General features: G+C 37.5%; 1 protein-coding gene across 1 annotated transcript in view; it reads right to left on the reverse strand.

Moving 5' to 3' along the window:
- Maged1 (MAGE family member D1) overlaps positions 1-21,087 on the reverse strand; it is a 106,398-nt gene extending 85,311 nt beyond the window's left edge. Inside the window, exon 1 of the mRNA XM_021721177.3 lies at positions 20,996-21,087. The gene's annotated coding sequence lies outside the window, so the exon portion shown is untranslated. The remainder of the gene's footprint in view (positions 1-20,995) is intronic.
- Positions 21,088-21,492: the final 405 nt, after the last annotated feature.

Here is a 21,492-nt window from a genome sequence, read left to right on the forward strand (position 1 = left end):
ATTCAAGATACTGGTAAACCAAATCCAGACACATAAAAAGTATTTTATACTATGATTAAATGTGATCTACCCCTGAAATAAAAGGCTGATTAAATCTAAGAAAATCAATATAATGCACTATATTTGATAGGAAAGCAAGGAACTGAGAGACAAGCGACTGAGAAATGAAAGACGGTGACCAGGCAGAGATATACACGAGAGTTTATTTGTCAGAGCTCACAAATAAAGGTCATCTCTCCAAAGACAGAGAGAGGCAACACAGATTTGAGTTCTGGGACTTTTATGGGGCAGGCTCAGGGATTAGAGCCTGGTGGGTCCTAAAGTGGTGATTAAGGGTGGGGTTGGTATGAGAGAATGGTGAGCCTTTCTCAGGAAAGGCCCAAGTGTGGGAAATCAAAACTTTTTCTTAAGATGTCACCTGTCACTTAAGATGGCCATCCAGATGCTAAGCAAGGACCTAACAATATTAATAAAGGACACAAAGCACATGATCATCTCAATAGGTACAGAAAGAGGATTTGATAAAACACAACATATTCATGAAGAACTATTCAACAGGGCTGATTGTAATTCAGGACTAGAGTGATTGCCTAGCATGCACAAGGCCCCTGAGTTCAATCTTCAGTATCAAAATAAATAAATTAAATAAAAATTTAAAAAGACACCTGCTTAGGGTAGGTGGTGTAGCTCAATGGTGGAACACTTACCTAGCAAATGTGTGGCCCTAAGTTTAATCCCCAGCACTGGCATAAAACAAAAATATCACTTAACAAACTGAAAGTAGAAGGAAACTTCTTCAATCAGATAAAGGACATCTATGAAAAATCCATAGATGACATCATACTTAATGATTAAAGATTTATCCCTATGGTCAAGAAGAAGACAAGGATGCCTATTCTACTTTAATTTGACAAGTACTGAAACTTCTAGCAAGGACAAATAGGAAAGTAAACAAACTGAAAGGCACTGAGATTGTAAAGAAAGAAGTACAAGTATCTTTATTTTTATTCTATCCCTCATTGGATTGGAGTGCTCATACCCACCATGCGATATTTTCAGACAGTGAATGTACAATGTGAGGAATTCAGGTAAGAAAGTAGTTCCAGAGTTAAAGAATACAGACTTTTTTATTGTTTTATATTCAGGAACTCCTCTGAAATCATAGAAGGTGCTTTATATTTAGTGTTATCTTAAGGTATATCTATTTTGAGCTCCAGTACCAAAGTCTTCAATGAGGGTTTGCCAATTGCTGCATTTCAGCACCAACTGGCACCCTTTTATCTTTTTACTCTTTTACTAGAATCTTAGCAAATTTTTAGTTCCTATTAGGTAAAACTGTGAACCTTCATTTTGTTATAATTGTTGTTGTTGCTGGATATATTCAAAGGGGTTGTCTCTACCTTGCTGTTATGCTTTAGATGTGAGTTGCCCCCCACAAAGTTCATGTGTTAGACAATGCACTAAAGTTTAGTAGTGAAGTGATTGGGTTATGAGATCTTTAACCCAATCAGCCCATTGATCCAATCCATTTGAATGGATTAACTGGATGGTAAACTTAGGCAGGTAAAGTGTAGCTGGAGGAGGTAGGCCATTGAGGGCACACCTTGGGGTTTATATTTTGCCCCTGGTGAGGAGCTCTGCTTCCTGTTGACTATGTCCTAAGTTGCTTTCCTTCTTCCTGCCTTCTGCCATGATGTCCTGTCTCATCTCAGGCCCAAAGCCATCTATGTACTGTGACCACTGAAACTCTGAGCCCCGAATACATTTTTCCTCCCTATAAAATTGTTGTCAGGTCTTTTGGTCATAGCAGCAAAAAAGCTGACTATAACACTTGCTCATTTACAGAAATTTCTTCCTACAGAAAGCTCCAAATCAGCATTGTCACTGTAGGGGTCTCCTCTGATGGCATTGATATTTATACAGGATTTAAGGATCAGGGGCTTATGTTGGGCTTGAATTACCCCTTTCTCTTGCCACAATGGTGCCATGGGTGTTCCTTCCCTATAATCCTGAGGAAAAGGATCTTTGCTACAGTAGAGACACAAATGGAAGCAACAGCAGCAGCAATCAAGGTATTAAAGGGTCCTGGTGTGCCATCTGCTCTTAGGCATGCAGACCTTAGCATGACATACAATGGTTGCCTTTTTTCTCCTTTTTCCTGTCTCTTTATACTTCCTAATAACTGTACTTTCAAAAGTGACCACCTGAATGACTGCAGTGTCAAAGTCTAGTTGAGACATATAACCAATTGGTCAGAGGCTAAGCCCAGCAAAAGTCAGTGCTTTAACTGACACAAAAAGGTCTACGTCAAGATATATGGGCCACTTTAAGGAGGGCCCCAACCCATACTTCTATACCTAAATTCCAATTAAATTGTCTAAACTTCTGACTTAGCTAAATCTATAACAGAGGTTCTATAGGAAGTAACACTACAGCACAGCACAAGTCAAAGTAAAAACTAGCCTGCAAGCTCATCCTGAATGCCTGCCATCAGGCAGCAGAAGCAGTCAGCAGGTTAAAGCAATTAAAGAAAGACTCCCCTCTGGTGGTTATCATAGTCACAGCACCACACTTACTGTGTCAATTGTTATGGACACTCTGTAAAGGAAGAAGGGACCATCTCCTACAAAATTCAGTCCCAGTATTCAGACTGAAACCAGGAGGGTATGAAAAGGTTTATTACTTACATAAACAAGGCTTTTCAGGGAAGAGTAAAGAAAGTATCCTAAGCAGATCAGAAAAAGGGAGGAAATGCGCCTGACTTGAGTTTTTGCTCTGGTCAGACTGTAAGAGTTCTCTCATGCAGTAAGTCAAAGCTTGGCCAGGTGTGGTGGCACACACCTGTAATCCCAGGCTGAGGCAGGAGGATTGTGAGTTCAAAGTCAGCCTCAGCATAAATGAGGTACTAATCAACTCAGTTAGACCCTGTCTCTAAATAAAATACAAAATAGGGCTGAGAATGTGGCTCAGTGGCCAAGTGCCCCTGAATTCAATCCCCGATAAAGACAAAGCTTGCAGGATTTGAATATATTACCATGATTTTCTTGCTCCCTGTCTTGCTCAGATGTGGGACAGAAGGTCAAGAGGAAGAGGTGAAGCTCAAAAGAGGTCAGTATTGAAATATTTTTTAAAATGTAATCAGACTTTTCATCATAGGCACCCACTAGGATGGTTGTAATAAAAATAAATGGGAAATAACAAGTGTTGGCAAGGATGTAGAGGAATTGGAATCCTCATACATTCTGGGTGGTAATGTAAAATGATAGAACCACTTTGGAAAACAGTTTGGTAGTTCCTCAAAAAGTTAAATACAGAGTTACCAGACAGCCCAATAACTCTACTCCTAAGTACACAATCCCCATAAATGAGAAGATATGACCACACAAAAATGTTTATAAAGTTCATAGCAGCAATAATTATAAAGGATAAAAGTGAATCTTTCCACCCATAATCTGATGAATGGATACACAAAAGGTGACATATTCATGCAATGGGAATGTCATTCAATCATAAATAGGAACGAAGCACTGATACATGCCAAAATATGCATAAACCTTGAAAATCTTACATTAAGTGGAAGAAGCCAGGTACAAAAGTTCATATATTGTAGGACTCTATTTATATAAAATATCTAGAATAGGCAAATTTACAAATACAGGAAGCATATAATGGTTGCCAAGGGCTGGGAGAAGTGGGAATGGGGAGTGTCCGCTAATGAATATGTCATTTCTTTTCAGGGTAATGAAAATGTCCAGGAATTAGATATAATGGCTGCAAAACTTTGTGAGTATACTAAAAATCACTGAATTTTATGCCTTAAAATGTTTTTTATGTGCATTATATCTAAATTTAAAAGCAGAATTGCGGGGCTCGGGTTGTGGCTCAGCAGTAGAGCGTTTCCTAGTGCATGCGAGGCCCTGGGTTCGATCCTCAGCACCACATAAAAATAAATAAAATAGAATGAAGTTATTGTGTCCAACTACAACTAAAAAATAATTAAAAAATAGAATTGCTAGCAGAAAATAAAACATGTGGCAGAAAAAAAAATTCCCAGAAAAATAAAAACTGGGAAAATTTGTTGCTACCAGATAGACCTGCCTTGCAAGAAATATTTTAAAATAGTTCTTGGGCTGGGGTTGTGGTTCAGCAGTAGAGTGCTCGCCTGGCATGTGTGAGGCCCTGAGTGCAATCTTCAGCACCACATAAAAACAAATAAAGATATTGTGTCCAACTACAACTAAAAAATAAATATTAAAAAAGAAGTTCTTCAGGCTGAAAGGAGGTGATTCCATAGAATACACACACACACACACACACACACACACACACACACACACATCAAGAGAAATGGTAAAGGCAATTATGGAGGTAAATTTTTTAAAAGGATAATTATTTATTTCTTCTCTTCTTGTAACATATTTAAAAAGCAATGGTATAAAACAATATCTATAGAATTGTTGGGCCTAAACATGTAGAAATGTAATACAACAACACAAAAGCATGATAAAAAGTAATGAGCTGTTAACCCATATAATAACATGAGTGTATATTCTAAGTTAATGAGACAGTCTGAAAATAATACATACTGCATGATTCCAATTGTATGGCACTTTTCAAAATCAACACAATAAAGTCAACAGCATTTACCAAGAACTTGGAGAGGCAGGAGATAGACTAAATGAAATGCAAAAGTGTTTTTTTTTTCTTTAGGGAGGTGAAACTACCTGAATGACCCTATAGTGGTGTATGTTGCTATCCATTTGTCAAAACTCACAGAACTTTATAGTACAGAGTGAATCATAATATATGTAAAATTTTTAAAAGTCATTTGGGAGCTCAGGTAATCTCAGGATGGAATACAAACTGTAACCAAAAAAAAAAAAAATTCACTGTATTACAACTGTATGTCAGAACTTCCTGAAGGGTGTAGGGGACATTCCAAACAATGATGTAACTTTGGAAACAAGTAAAAACAGTGAGACTAAGACAGGCATACTGTCCTCTAATCGATAAAGTTATTTTTCATTGAGATATTAAGAATTCTGAAACTAGTTTATATGTACACTGGGACAGAACAAATAAGTAAATAGGGAGCTAGGTTTATCACTAGAATGGGAGGTTACAGACAAGCAAGAGAAGGCTATAATAAACCATGTTCATGGTACTGGGTTAGAACCAAACACATCAGTATGAATTCATGTTTAGCTTAAAATACATAAAGATAGAACACATACACCGTTAATAGTGTATGTATGCTGATAGCAAAGAGAACATCGAACACTCAGATCTTGGTGTGAATAACATTCTCCAATAAAAGAAATCAGGGCTTTTTACAGAAATAGTTGATTCTAAGACTGAAGCATGGAATATAAAATATGAGCCTGTAGCATCTTGTAGTTCATAAAGTAAAGGAGTACCGAAACAATGAAATGATGGGAATATTTCAAGAGACACAGTAGTGAATCTGAAACAGCTGGCATGGCCCAAACTGGAACAATCTGAACACCAAATTAAATAATGTAGTATTGGATTCCAAGGCAAAGTATAAAATAAATGAGTTAACACTGATATAAATGACTGAGTAAACAAACAGGCAAATGGAGGACAGTAGTCAAATCTCCTATGGAGAATTTCAAACACCCCCTTCCCCAAAAAGATGCATTACACCTATCCCATAAGTTTGGACTATACATAGTAACTTCCTTCCAAAAATATAGAATGGAAAGAGGAAAAAGTAAAACCCATGCCCTACTCCAAACACAATAAAAATATCAGAAAAACTCAAACAGAAGAGCATTCTACAAACACTTGATCATTATACTTCAAAATTGATAAGGCCATCAGACACCAGGAAAGTCTGAGACACTGTCATAATCAAGGAGAGGTGAAGGAAACATGATGACTCAATATAATGTGATAATCTCAGAAGAAAAAAACAAAGGAATTCTGAATAAAATATGGATTTTTGTTGATTATGTATTAACATAGGTTCAATAGTTGTGACAAATATTCATTAGTAAAGTAAGAAAGACATCAACAACAGAAAAAACAGTGTGAGACATAAAGGAACTCTCCACTATCTTGGTAATTTTTTGTAAATTTAAAACTATTCTAAAATAAAGAATTATTTTAAAATTATGTGGCTCACATCATAGTGTATTTCTTTTTTCTTAATGAGGGTGAAACTTATTGAGGATAAGAGAAAATACATTTGGGTCAAAAAAAATCAGTCTCGTGTTAGTCATGTGTTTCAAAAGTTTTGCCAAAAACTTGACCAATCTCTTTTTACAATATCTGATATTCTTATAACTAAAAAGAACCAATAAAAAATAAAGGAAACTCGCAGTTTATTTCTAAAGAACCACACTACTCTAAGTAATCTCATTTGCCCCCATGGTTTCAATTATTTTTTCAACACCAATAAATCCCAATTTTTATCTCCACCTCAAATTTTAAGCCACGAACAATATAACTAATTGACAACCAGATACATCTGCCTGATTATCCTACAAACACACAAAAGTGAACATGAATTCCCTGTCCCATCTTCTCTTCTGCTATTGTCTCCAGTAAATGGCACCACATCTACTGAGTCATCAAAGCCAAAAACAAACATAGCAGCACCCTAAATTCCTCCCTTACCTCCATATTTAGTCATCTACTACATCTTACTAAATCAAATTAATATACATTTGTCTATCCCCAATGCCATGAAGTACACTTTTTCCCTATTCTAACCCATTTTCAAAGATGCAGTGCCTCTTTTTCAAACAAAGCCTTATCCAAAGGTTCATGAAGTAAATGAGATAAAACAGCAATTCTTTTGATGTACAAGCACAGAACCCAGAACCCTGACCACCCTGCCTCCAGTTCCTTATCTACAGTTTCTGAAATGGCTGGAGGAACAATTTAGAAAATCACACTTCTTAACCTAACTCCAAAATTATCTTTACAATGTTACCCTTTACTTTTCAGAAATTCTAATTACTGACCTACAAGTAATGGTATTACCTAACTTACAGGCTTGTGTGAGAAACAGACAGTATTTTCAAAGGCAAGATTGGGGAGGTTGAGGGAGGGAAATAACAAGTTTGAGGCCAGCCTCAGCAATTTAGCAAGAGCTAACTCAGCAACTCAGTGAGACCCTGTCTCAAAAAAATAAATAAATAAAGTAAAAAATAAATAAAAAGAGCTGGGTACCACTAGTGAAAGTCCACATCATGTACAACCACAAGAATGGGATCCTAATTAGAGTAAGTTACACTCCACGTATGTATAATATATCAAAATATACTCTACTGTCATATATATTTTAAAAGAACAGATTGAAAAACAAATAAATAAATAGAATTTTTTAAAAAGCTGGGGATGAAACCAAGTGGTAAAGCGTCCCTGGGTTTAAACTTCAGTACAAAAAAAAAAAAAGTAACACAGTGTTGAGCACAATCTGCAGAAACTGTTTCATACATATGAAATATGTAACTTTGCTCAATGGGACTTTTCAATTCCAATTCATGGTAATTTTTCGAAAATGATATGCAGTTCATGACATTTTCCTATTTAAATCCTTCCTCATTAATTTTCAGCTTGTTAGCATAAAAAAGACCCTCCATGACCTTACACACTGACTAACTCTCTCACCATTCTTTATTAACTTAGACTATCTTTCAATACCTAGCATAGATGCTATCTCCATACAAAAACCTCCTTACCACCAGCACACTGCAGTTAGACAACATTTCTCCTCCTCCTTGCTTCCATAATATCACCTTCATCATTCTTGGATAATTTCATGGCATACTGTGTAAAATGGAAGAGGCTACTCTTCTTTGAGGGCTAAAGTGTTAAATATTAGAGCATAAATTTAACCATTTTTTAAACTCTTTCTTTTCCTTCTTTCCCAAGCTCTACAAGACCATGAACTGGTATCTCAGTTACCCATTAATTTTGGTACTTCCCTGGCTCAAGGCCAGATGGTATACCCCAATATGCAACTCTCCGTGGTCTAAATGACCACTTGCTCTCTGTTCCCACTCAGAGGATTCTTATTCATTGCCAGGTGAACAGTTAGCTTTATGTCAAAATTCAGTTCTTAACAAGGTCTCTTTCAGAAAGTTTTCTCGAGTCCCCAGGACAAGTTAGAAGACATTCCTCCATATTTCTGTTGCTCGCAACACACCCTGATCTCTCCTCCATAGTACTTCCTACTGCAATATCTGTATCTATTTCACCCATCAGACTCACTGGAAAATAAATTTAATACAACTCTACATCCTTATCAGAGTCTAGATAAGTACATTTTTACTTAAATGATTAATTAATGGTAATGGTTCTTTCTTAAGGCTTCCAATCAATATCTACTTTTCACTAGTTTTCTACCATTCTGACATTCTCAGACCACATACATGTTCCCTGCTCATCTTCTCTAACTTGTTCCTTTGTAAACTCTAGAAAAATATTTTTCTGATATCAAGAAGACAAATAGAGGAAATGAAAAGTAGCAAGCTATATTGTTTTCCACTGCTATAAGAAAATACCAGGGGCTGCATACCTTATAAATAAAAAGTCTATTTAGCTCATAGTTTTGGAGGCTCAAAGTCAAGTATCTCCATTGACTCAGGCTCTGATGAGGACCCACATTACAGAAGATAGCATCATGGTAGGAGCATTTGAAAGAGGAAGAGATCATATGGCAAGCCAGCAAGCCAGGGAGGATTATTAAAAGAGCATTCTTGCTCTTTTATAATTCACTCTCATAGTAACTAACTAAGGTCCCATGAGAACTCCGTTAATCCCTTCTGAGGGCAGCACCCCCAATGACCTAACCACTTTCCACTAGCCTCAACTATTAAAGGTTCACTACCGCACCTGGTGAACACCTGTACTCCCAGTGGCTGGGGAGGCTGAGGCAGGAAAATTGCAAGTTCAAAGCCAGCCTCAGCAAAAGTAAGGCACTAAGCAATTCAGTGAGTCCTTATCTCTAAATAAAATGCAAAATAGGGCTGGGGATGTGGCTCAGTGGTCAAGTGCCCCTGAATTTAGTCCCCAGTACCTTCCCCCAAAAAAGTTGCACCACCCCCCACCATTTCCCTACTGAGGATCAAGCCTCCAACACACAAACCCCTGGGGGACAAACCATGGGACAAGGCATTTTATTCCCCTTTACTTTACAATTTCACTGCTCTCATTCCCACCTGGAAACTTTTCTTTGTGACTTCTAGAATCCTCGTTCTTGAAAAACAAGCCTGCCTATATCCTTCACTAATTTAAAGAATATGCATTTCACCTCCTGGTCACAAGTAAAATGTGGTTCTCTTCCAAGCCTACTGATTCTCCCACAACCCTGGTCCCCAAATTCCCAACTAGTAAACCAACAGTACACTGGTATGTCACAAACCTGTCTATAGCACTCTATTCAAGCATTATCTGTCAGATAGACACCCTCAATTGGTTCCACATGTGAAACAGCACACATTACAACATAACTTAAGACATAAGAGAGTTACTGTAAATGTCCAATTGGTAATAAAGATGACTGTTTTCTGGAATAGCTTTGTCTTTTGAGTATGCAAGGAGCTGTGGTCAGGGTATAATGCAGGTTGATACAAACAGGATGAAAAAAATAAGTGAAGAACCACAATAAATATGGCACTGTTTTCAAGGTTGTATCTTGAAAATTCAGACTCAATATTAATAGACAAAGGAAAAATAATAAAAGTAAAGAAACAGTGAGATAAAGCATAAAATAAGCACCAACCAATTTTAAGTATGTTTTTTCCCAGGGGTGGGGGAGGTTACCAGGGTCTGAACTCAGGGACACTCAACCACTGAGCCTCATCCCAGGCATTATTTTGTATTTTTAGAGACAGGGTCTCACTGAGTTGCTTAGTGCCTCACTTTTGCTGAGGCTGGCTTTGAACTCAAGATCCTCCTGCCTCAGCCTCTTACAGGCCTGCACTACCATGCCCGGCTTAAGTATGTTTTAATATTATTAAAATAACTGAGCCAGGTGTGGTGGTACATGCTTATAATTCCAGCAGCTCAGGAGGCTTAGGTAGAAGGATCAAGTGTTTGAGGACAACCTCCACAACATAGAGAGGCCCTAAGCAACTTAGAAAGACTCTGTCTCAGGTTGATACAAACAGGATGAAAAAAATAAGTGAAGAACCACAATAAATATGGCACTGTTTTCAAGGTTGTATCTTGAAAATTCAGACTCAATATTAACAGACAAAATAAATAAATAAATAAAGTGCTGGGGATGTAGTTTGGAGATTTTAAGTACCCCTGGGTTCAAGCCCCAGAACAAAACGACAAAGGCCAATTTTTTTTTCTGATAAATGAATGTTGATCCATAATGGGAGGTGAGCATGGGGGAGGAATGGAGGAACTTTGGAATGGGCAAAGGGGAGGGAGAGGAAAAGAAGGGGCATGGAGTAGAACATCATTACCCTAGGGACATGTATGATGACACGAATGGTGTGCCTCTAGTTCATGTACAACCAGAGAAATGAAAAACTGTGCTCCATTTGTGTACTATGAATCAAAATGCATTCTGCTATCATGTATAACAAATTACAATAAATAAATTAAGTAAGTAACTGAAAGATACAGTCAGGTTCAAAAAATACATTAAATACTAATCTTAATTTTAGATTTACTATTTCACTACTTGTTTGAAAATAAAAATCAGTAATTCATATATAAAATATTTCGCATCTTCATATCTATCGTAAATTATTTTGTTAATTTTCTGAAAATTGAAAAACTCATACAATTATGTTCCAGTTATAAACCTGCATATATGCCTTCCTTGGCTATTTTTTTAAATATTTATTTTTTAGTTGTAAGTGAACACAATACCTTTATTTTATTTTTAAGTGGTGCTGAGGATAGACCCCAGTGCCCTCACACATGCTAAGCAAGCACTCTACCTCTGTGCCTCAATCCCAGCTCCGCCTTCCTTGACTATATCAAGAGATTTCCTACTCTTTTCTCTGATTGGAACACCCTTCAGAGTTCCTCCACTTTCATACCTCCTCCACTTATCCAATATCAAGCATTATCTCCCCTTTCCAAAGCATTTTTGGATGCCTCTCTGTGCTCTGATTGCCTGCCACTTCATTTGTCTCTGCCCAATATAATACCATTCACTCTTTAGATATTGTCTATTTATGCACATCCACACTATAATGAGTCTTCTTCAAATGCAGGATACCAGTTACATCTCTTTTACCCAGCATATACATGGTAGTAAGTGTTGTATAAATTTTTGCTGAATAAATGGCTATGTTTAGCTAACTTTCAATGGAACAATAGAAGAGCCCTTCAAATACATTTGAAATAGCAGAGAAAAGGGCACAACAAAAAGGCCAGGTAACACGATTAAAAAACAATAATAGAGGCTGGCGATGTCGCTCAAGCGGTAGCGTGCTCGCCTGGCATGCACGGGGCGCTGGGTTCGATCCTCAGCACCCCATAAAAATAAAATAAAGATGTTGTGTCCACTGAAAACTAAAAAATAAATATTAAAAAATTCTCTCTCTCTCTCTCTCTCTCTCTCTCTCTCTCTCTCTCTTTGAAAAAATAATAATCCTCTGAGTACTTGCATCTTAGTTTCTAAATGACAATGTCTACTGTAAAAACATATGGTTCCTTGCAAACTGGCTGACTCTAGGGTTGGGATGAGGAATGCACATGATGAGTTTAAAATATCTTTTTAAAATTTTTTTTTAGTTTTTGATAGACATTTACTTTATTTATTCATTTGTGTGTGGTGCTGAGGATCGAACCCAGTGCCTCACACATGCTAGGCAAGTGCTCTACCACTGAGCTACAACCCAGCCAAAGTCTAAAATATCTTATTTCAGAAAGCAAGGAAGTCAACAAGGACAAATGAGATTATGTGAAAAGGACACAGGTGCCAAACAAAAGAGTTGCTAATTTATCATAACCACAATGGATTTCTTACACTTAAAATGCATAAAACTCATGTATTCCTAATTATAATAAAGAAATTGATAAGCCTAACACACTGGCACATGCCTGTAATACCAGCTACTCAGTAGGCTGAGGCAGAAGGATTGCAAATTCGAGGCCATCCTGGGTAATTTAGTGAGACTTGTCTCAAAATAAAAAATAAAAAGAACTGTGGATCCAGGGATATAGCTCAGTGGTAGAGCACCCCCAAGTGGCTCAATCTCTGGTATAGCAGGAAAGAAGAAAGAAGAGAAAGAAAACTATAGAAGAACAAAGAAACCAACTCATCACTCCAAAAACATAAAAAGTAACAGCATTTATCCCAACTCTCTTTTATGAAATATATTTCAGCATACAAAACAACTGGTGAAAGCTGGATATGGTGGCACACACTTGTAATCCCAGAGACTTGGGAGGCTGAGGCAGGAGGATTCCAAGTTTAAAATAAAAATTTGTTAGTTGTTAATGGACCTTTTAAAATTTATGTATATGTTGTGCTAAAGATTGAACTCAGTGCCTCATGCATGTTAAGCAAGCACTCCACCACTGAGCCACAACCCCAGCCCAAAGAATTGAAATTTTGAGGCTCTGCGCAACTTCATAAGACCCTGTCCTCCCAAAAAATAGATAAACAGGGCTGAGGATGTGACTTAATATTTAAGCACCCCTGAGTTCAATCTCTAGTACCAATAAAACAAACAAAAGAAAAACCAAAGTGAAAACACCCCATGAAGGAAAGATTTTCCTTATAAAATAATTCTAGTTAATAATGAACAAATATTCAAAGAATTAGACATGATTAATTTTCAGCCACTACTGAAACAATTGATTTAGGCCAATTATCAATGTCTGCTAAAAATGTATTGGAGAGCCGGGCATACATCTGTAATCCCAGTGGCTCAAGAGGCTGAGGCAGAAGGATCCCAAGTTCAAAGCCAGCCTTAGCAATTTAGTGAGGTGCTAAGCAACTCAGTGATACCCTGTCTCTAAATAAAATACAAAATAGGGCTGGGGATATGGTTCAGTGGTTGAGTGCCCCTCAGTTCAATCCTTGGTATACACATACACACACACACACACACACACACACACACACACACACACACACACACTATTGGAGAAATATGGGTAGGAAAAGCTACACGAGGGATAAAGCTGATAACATCTGAAATAACAAATCAATTCTAGCATCAGTTAAAATGCAACAGCAAATTCACCGAACTGCCTGAAAAGATTTCCCTTAAACAATACTAAAACTGAATCTAATCAAGCCTCTAGCTGTAAATGCTAAAGAACAGAAAATGTAGGGATGAGAAGGAAAAGCTACTTTGAGAAAGCAATCACTTATATTCAGAATATGAGATAATCTGTAATAATAACGACTTAGTTTCTTTAAATAATCAATGGTATTTTTAAAAGGGGAGCTATGAAGGGGCTTTATAGGAAAACAAACTTGAGAGAGAAAAAAATATCCAGTGTTTGGATACTGATCTAACAAAGCTACTGTAAAAAGACATCTTTAAGAGGGCTGGGGTTGTGGCTCAGAGGTAGAGCACATGCCTAGAATGCGTGATGCACTGGGTTCGATCCTCAGTACCACATAAAAATAAAATAAAGATATTGTGTCCACCTATAACCAAAAAATAAATATTAAAAAAAAAGATATCTTTAAGGGGCTGGGGATATAGCTCAGTTGGTATAGTGCTTGCTTCTGCATGCACCAGGCCCTGAGCTCAATCCTCAGCACCACACAAAAAAAGACATCTTTAGTCAGAAATCTGAATATAGACTTAGTATTAGATGGTATAAGGAATTACTGTTAATTTTATTATTATCATAGTCTTGGTGTTCACTTAATGTACCTGAGTAAAGAACACATAGTGAGTTATTTACCCGTGTAATGATATGACATCTGGGATGTGGGGGAGTGAGGAGACTAGAGAAAACAAAATTGGCAAAATGGTATTAATTGTTGAAGCAGGAGAAATGAATATGTGCATGTTTATTTTACTATTTCCTAGCTTGAATATATTTGAAAGCTTATATAATCAAAGAAAAAAGACAGGGCTGGAGGAGTAGCTCAGCAGTACAGCACTTAGAATGTGCAAGGCCCAGGCTGAATCCCCAGCATGGAAGGGAAGGAAAGGAAAAGAAAGAGGGAGGAAGAATGGGGTAGAGGGGCTGGGGTTGTGGCTCAGTGGTAGAGTGCTCACCTACCATGCATGAGGCACTGGGTTGGATCCTTAGCACCACATAAAAATAAAATACAGATATAGTATCCACCTAAAACTAAAAAATAAATATTAAAAAAAAAGAATAGGGGAGAGACACAGCGGCCAATGTGAATGGGATTCTACTAACCAATGATTGCACTGTTTAAGCAGAGGAAACAATGATTTCAATTTAATATGTAAATTTTCCCATATTCAAAAAACTAGAGAAAGCAGCACCAATAAATCTCAAAAAAACCCCACAGTATATTTATCTAGTTATAACAGCTACTGGAGAAAAAGAAATCTGAACAGATGTTAGGGGATGACTGTTAATTTTCCTTGGTGAGACAATGGTAATTATTTACAAAATGTTCCTAAACATTAGGAGATGAATGCTGGAATATTTAAGGGTGAAGTGTCATGATGTATGCTCCCCAAATTGATCTATTAAGTGGTACCTTAAATCAAAACATCAGGAAATTTTTTTTGTGTGGAAACAAACAAGCTAATTCTAAAATATATATGGAAATTCAAAAGACCAAGAATAACCAAGGCAATTGTTTTTGTTTGTTTTTTAGTTAGTTACAGGGAATTGAACTCAGGGGCACTCAACCACCAAGCCACATCCCCAGCCCTTTTTGTATTTTATTTATAGACAGAGTCTCACTGAGTTGCTTAGCACCTCACTGTTGATGAGGTTGGCTTTGAACCTGCGATCCTCCTGTCTTAGCCTCCTGAGCCGCTGGGATTAGAGGCGTATGCCAACAACCAAGACATTATTGAAGTATGGGACTTATATGACTACATATAAGATATATTGTAAAGTTACATTAATTAAGGCAATGGTATTCATACAGGAATAGACAAACCAAAATGAACAGAACCTAGAACCAAACCCATGTATATAACTCAATAATCTGATCTATGAAAAAGGTAACACTACATAAGGGAAAGAATGATCTTTTCAATAAGTGTTTAGGAGTTGACTTCATGTCCATTTCAACAATCAAACTGGGCCTTTACTCATAACCATACAGATAACATACAAAAATCAGTCACAGATGGATTGTAAATATACATATGAGAGATTAAACAATAACATAATATAGAAAAATATCTTAATGACCTTGGGAAAGGCAAATATTTCTTAACCAGGACAAAGAAGCACCAACCATTAAGAGAAAAAATAATAAATATAATGAACTCAACATTAAATTTGATATATTATGTTAATTAAAACATTATTGAAGCTGAAAATGCAGGCCATTGAGATTTTCAGCACATATATTCCACACAATATTCACATTTTGAATATAATACAACACAAACCAATACAAAAGATATTCCCAAAGAAGTAATCAAGACGTGAACAGGAACCTCATAAAAATACCCAAATGACTAACAAACCTAAATGGAAGGTGCACATCCATAACCAGAAAAATGTAAAGGAGAACCACAGTGAGATAACAATTGTAACCACTAAATTGGCAACTTTTTTCATTAAAAAGGCAATGACAACTGATGGAAATATTCTAGAGCAACTTGAACTCTTAAAAATTTCTTTTAGGAGTATTATGTTTTCATGTAATCACTTTAGAAAACTGGACGACAGTATCTACTAAACCCATGCATATATATAACCTGTTTCCGCAATTCTACTTTGAGATATATACCAAACTGAAACGTGACAACAAATCACCACAGACAAGTATTAGAATCTTCACAAGTACAATTTGTAGGCTAAAAATGGAAACAATCACAATATCCATCTATAATGAAAGCGTTAACTATCTTGTGGTATATTCTTTAATATGATCCCATATGGCAATGAAAATAAAGGAATTATTACTACACCAAATAACATGAAATAACAAAGAAATGCATTTAAAATTTTTTGGTACTGAGGATTGAACCCAGGATCCTGCACACTCTAGGCAAATACCACTGAGTCACATTCATAGCCCTGCCTTTCTTTAAAATGTTTGAGAGCCTTGTATAGTGGCACACATCTGTAATTCCAGTGGCTCACAAGGCTAAAGCAGGAGGATTTTGAGTTTAAAGCCAGCCTTAGCAAAAGCAAGGCACTAAGCAACTAAGTAAAACCCTGTCTCTAAATAAAATATAAAATAGGGCTGGGGATGTGGCTCAGTGGTTGAATGCCCATGACTTCAATCCTCAGTACAAAAAAAAATGTTTATTTTGAGACAGGGTCTCAATAAGTTGCTGAGGGTGGCCTCAAACAATGTGTGATTCTTCTGCCTCAGCCTCCCAAGTAGTAGCTAGGATATATAGGCCACATCACTATGCCTGCCTCAACAAGAAAATCTTAAACCTCAAAGAATCTAAACACACACAAAAAAAATGTACTAACTGTTTATATAAAGTTCCAAAGAAAGCCAAATCATTTTACAATGATAGGAGCCAGAATTGGGATTAATTTGGTGTTCAATTGTGACAGGTAGGGGATATAGGCAAGGTCTTTCAGAAACTGATCATGTTCTATTTCATGATCTCAATGCTTAATTATACAGGTGTGTTCACTTTGTGAAAATGCCTTGAGCTGTACACTTACAATAAATGTTCTTTTTTGCATGTATTTATGTTTACTTAAAAATAATACCAGAAAGTCCCAAATACTTCAGGCAAAATGGATTTCTTAAAATAGATGAGTGAAAAGAGAGAGTGAACACATATGAGCTAACATGGCAAAGGTTAACAATTGTTAAATCTAAATTCAGAATATAAAAGTATTCCCAGGCACAGTGGCACACGCCTGTAATCCCAGCAACTCAGGAGGCTAAGGCAGGAGGCTCAGGATTTCAATACCATCCTCAGCAACTCAGCAAGGCCCTAAGCAATTTAGTGAGACCCTATATGTAAATAAAAAATAAAAAGGCTGGGGATGTGGCTCAGTAGTTAAGTGCCCTTGGGTTCATCCCCATACCAAAAAAGAGAAAAATATATAAAGTATCCATTGCACTCTTCTTTTTACTTCTGATGTTTTAAATTTGTATTGAAAAACGTTCAAGTAAAAAGACTAATCATGCCTCTCAGCTCTTAATAATTATAACTAGGGAATTAGACCAGAACCTGATATAATCTGACTTAGGAAAGAAAACTAATAAAAAATGAAACTTCCATACCCAGATTATGTCCAATAAAATAAAACATTCTGCATATTTTCTATTTCTCATTAATAAACATAGAGAAAGAAAAAAACAAACCAGGACTGCCTTGACACACTTGCCTCCATGAACTGCCTCACAGTTTAGTAAAAACTATAAACCTTTGAATCCTGGTTTTACCATCAGTAAAATGACATAATACTAACCTCAGAGGGTGGTTGTGAATATTAGAGGAGAAACTGTATCTTATTTTACCTTACTAAATATTTATGAGCAAAATATTATGAATACAGTGATCAGAGAAGTGAGAGAGATAAGTAAATATGCTGTAGAATAGCACGCAATGCACCAGCAACAAACAATGAAATAAGCATGGAGATACAGATATGACTTCCTACAGGGGCTGGAAATGGACAATTCGCCTAAATGATAGCAAGAAGCTAGCCAGGAGAATAGAATATGGGGAATTTATGTGCATAGATCAGGTTATTTCAGTATGCACTTTCAGATTCATGCTACGCAAAATAGTGACCACTGAGAGACAAAGGGGCTTGAGGAGGGGATGTAGGAAGCCGAATAAACAACAAATGCAGACATAAATATCATGACATAGATATATTCTGTTTTCCCACTAATATCTGCATAGTGTGTGCCCTCACTTTCTTCAGCTCTCCACTCAAATGTCACAGAGGCCTTTCTGACGATCCTGTCTAATATAATATAGCCCTTTTCCATCACAGTCTATTATTATATGTATTATATATACGTTCATTTACTGGCCATCTCCTAACTACCGTCTAAAAGACTTGGGGGTTTTTTTGGGCGGAGGGGAGGGGTTACCAGGGATTGAACTCAGGGGCACTCAACCACTGAGCCACATCCCCAGCCCAATTTTTGTATTTTGTTAGAGACGGGGTCTCAATGAGTCACTAGCGCCTCACAGTTGCTGGGGCTGACTTTGAACTCCTGATCCTCCTGTGTCAGCCTCCTGAGCTGTGGGATTATAGGCATGCACCACCATGCCCGGCAAAAAAAAAAAAAAAAAGACTTGTTTTGTTGTTGTTGTTCTTTGTGTTGTTTTCCAAATCGTGATTTCTGATCGTGATCCTCCTGCCTCAGCCCCCAGAGTTGCTCGGATTACAGGCGTGGTCCACTGTGTCTGGGGATATTTTATATTCTGAACTTTTTCTACTTCCTTTCCTAACTCAGTGAAATTCTGTCCCCAAAATAAAAAAGACAGGTGATGGGGGGCCGGGGTTATAGCTCTTGTTGTAGGGTTGTTGTGGGCTCTTGTTGTGGTTGTAGGGTAGAGCACTTGCCTAGCATGCATGAGGCACTGGGTTCGATCCCCAACACCACATAAAAATAAACAAATAAATAAAATAAAGGTTGAAAAAAAGGACGGGTGATGTAACTTAGTTGTAAAGAACCCCTGTGCTTGAAACACTGCCTGGCACATAGAAGTTATTCTATTGTTAAATGAATTGAATGAATGAATGGACTGATGGATGCACAGTGGGTTGAAACCAGTATGATATACCTAAATGCTGTGCAATAATGATTTGAACAGAGAATAAAGACACATCAACAATACCTTTTGAAAAATTTCTAAGTGCTTTGGTGTCATTAAGTCTCTTGCCTCAGTGTTCATTCTGAAAGAACTGAAAATTACACCTAGCCTAGAAAAGAGAATTACCCCTTATTTTGGCAAGCATAATATGCTAGTTACAGGAGGAGGAGATAATATAAAATTGCTTTTTCAAGGAGAACTTTGGTTAAATGTCTCTTTAGAGCCTGAAATACCATGATCCTCACTATAATTTTAATGATTATCTGGCAAAGAAAAGAAGTAATGCTGGGTGCATACCTGTAATCCCAGTAACTTGGGAAACTGAGGCAGGAGAATGGCAAGTTTGAACCCAGCCTCAGCCATCCAGCAAGACTCTCAGCAACTCAGTGAAATCCTATCTCAAAAAATTAAAAATAAATAAATAAATAAAAATAAAAAGGACAGGTGATGGGGGGCCAGAGTTGTGGCTCGGTGGTAGAGCACTTGCCTAGCATGTGTGAGGCACTGGGTTCGATCCCCGGCACCACATAAACATAAACAAATAAAATAAGGGTTAGAAAAAAGGACAGGTGATGTAACTTATTGGTAAAGAACCCCTGGGGCGGGGCTGGGATTGTGGCTCAGTGGTAGAGTGCAAGGTCCTGGGTTCGATCCTCAGGCCCACATAAAGATAAATAAAATAAAGGTATTGTGTGCAACTACAATCAAAAAATAAATATTTTTTTTTAAAGAGAGAGTGAGAGAGAGGGGGGCACAGAGAGAGAGAGAGAGAATTTTAACATTTATTTATTTTTTCTTAATTCTCGGCGGACACAACATCATTGTTAGTATGTGGTGCTGCTGGGGATCGAACCCGGGCCGCACGCATGCTAGGCGAGCGCGCTACCGCTTGAGCCACATCCCCAGCCCAAAATAAATATTTTTAAAAGAAGAACCCCTGGGCTCAATCCCCAGAACCAAAAACAACTTAAAATAAAAATAAAATAAATTGTGATTACTAATGATTTCTAACTAATGTTCTCACAAGATATACTTCACATGATAACTTATGGAGTAGAACAATAATTCCACATTGCAACATATGAAAAAAATACAACATCCACATTACAAGTAGATTATATAGTACTTGAAAAGCTCTTAAAGAAACACCTTTGCCTGAAAAATAAACTGGCTTGATGTTCAATATTACCAGTGCCCAGAAAAGGATTTGCATAACAAGCTTGCACTTGTATGAAGTAACATATTTTTAATTGATGTCGTTCCTGCCAACCATTCTCCACTAACAGAGGCTTTATAAGGGTTGGAAAGCTTTCACCCCCTGAAGGTGACCCCAGATTATAGGCAAAATCCACTATTTGCCTCCATAAGACTTAAAGATTCTATGCCAACATTAAAAAAATGCCATGAGTAGGGGACTGAAACCAGTGCAACTAAACGATGTACAATATTGTTTAGAGTAATAATAATAATAAAATAATAATAAAAAGACATAATTGGGACATGGCCCTATGCCTCTTATGTGTCTAAGATTTCTGCTTCTTTGCTTATTTTTTAAAAGGACCAAAAATAGCGTTGACCTTCAAGTCACACCTGCTTTGGGGGAAAAAAATGTATAATTCACTGGCCTCTGCAGGAGGGAGCAGGAAAGATTAAAAGCCGGGAAAGGATGTAAAATATAAGGAGATGGAAGGGGAAAGAAGGAAGAATAAGCGGGGAAATGGGGCTTGCAAAATGTCGGAGGCTAAAAGGGTGAGGGGTGAAAGGTGGTAGTGATTGGAAGAAGTGCTATGGCAGAGGGAATAGTCCAGGTTCAAAAAGATCGGAGTTGATCCGGGAAAAAAAGAGGAGAGGTGAGGCTTGATCAGGGGTCAGGAGGATAAAAGGACCACAAGAGTCAGGAGAGGGAGTGGCTGCGCGCCTCGCACCTCCGGAGGAGGATAGACTATGCGGCTATTAGAACCACAGTGGTCAGAAGCATCCTGCGGACAATGTACTTTGGGGATGAATTCTCATTCTTTCCATCCCATGTTAAGACAAGAAGGAACGCTTCCCTGGAGTGTACGGAATACATCTATGAGGAATTAACCAGTCTCCTTTTTGACACTCACCTTGACGAAGAAGGCAGCGACGATGGCGTGACCGGAAATGCTATCCTCTTTTGTTAGGCGGAAGCTTTAGCATTTGCAGTTCACACCCCCTCTTTCACTCCTGGCAACTTCCTGTGCCTCTCTAGCAAGCTCTGGGATGCTTTATTTCATTGGCTCCCTCACCACATCGAAACCTGGATAGTGATGGAAACTGGCTAGGAGAGGGAATTCATTAGTAATTTTAAAAATCCTAGCTCTAGTCATCCCAGGAACTGCGGTATCTCTGCCAAACCTAATATGTATACTTTGTCACCTCATCTGCACTCCCCTTAGAAACAGCTCCCACCACCCAGTCCCTTTATTCAGGCACCTAGATATATATTCACCATACTGCTCTACTGTTTTTCCAGCATACATTTCAGGGTTAAAAAAAAAAAAAAGGTTCATTAATGGCATACCTTGACTTCAAGCTTTTAAAAAAATTAAGCTGAATCATGTTTGTCTTGGAAATTGTTCCA

The sequence above is a fragment of the Ictidomys tridecemlineatus genome, chromosome X, assembly GCF_052094955.1.
Source record: "Ictidomys tridecemlineatus isolate mIctTri1 chromosome X, mIctTri1.hap1, whole genome shotgun sequence".
Classification (NCBI taxonomy): domain Eukaryota; kingdom Metazoa; phylum Chordata; class Mammalia; order Rodentia; family Sciuridae; genus Ictidomys; species Ictidomys tridecemlineatus.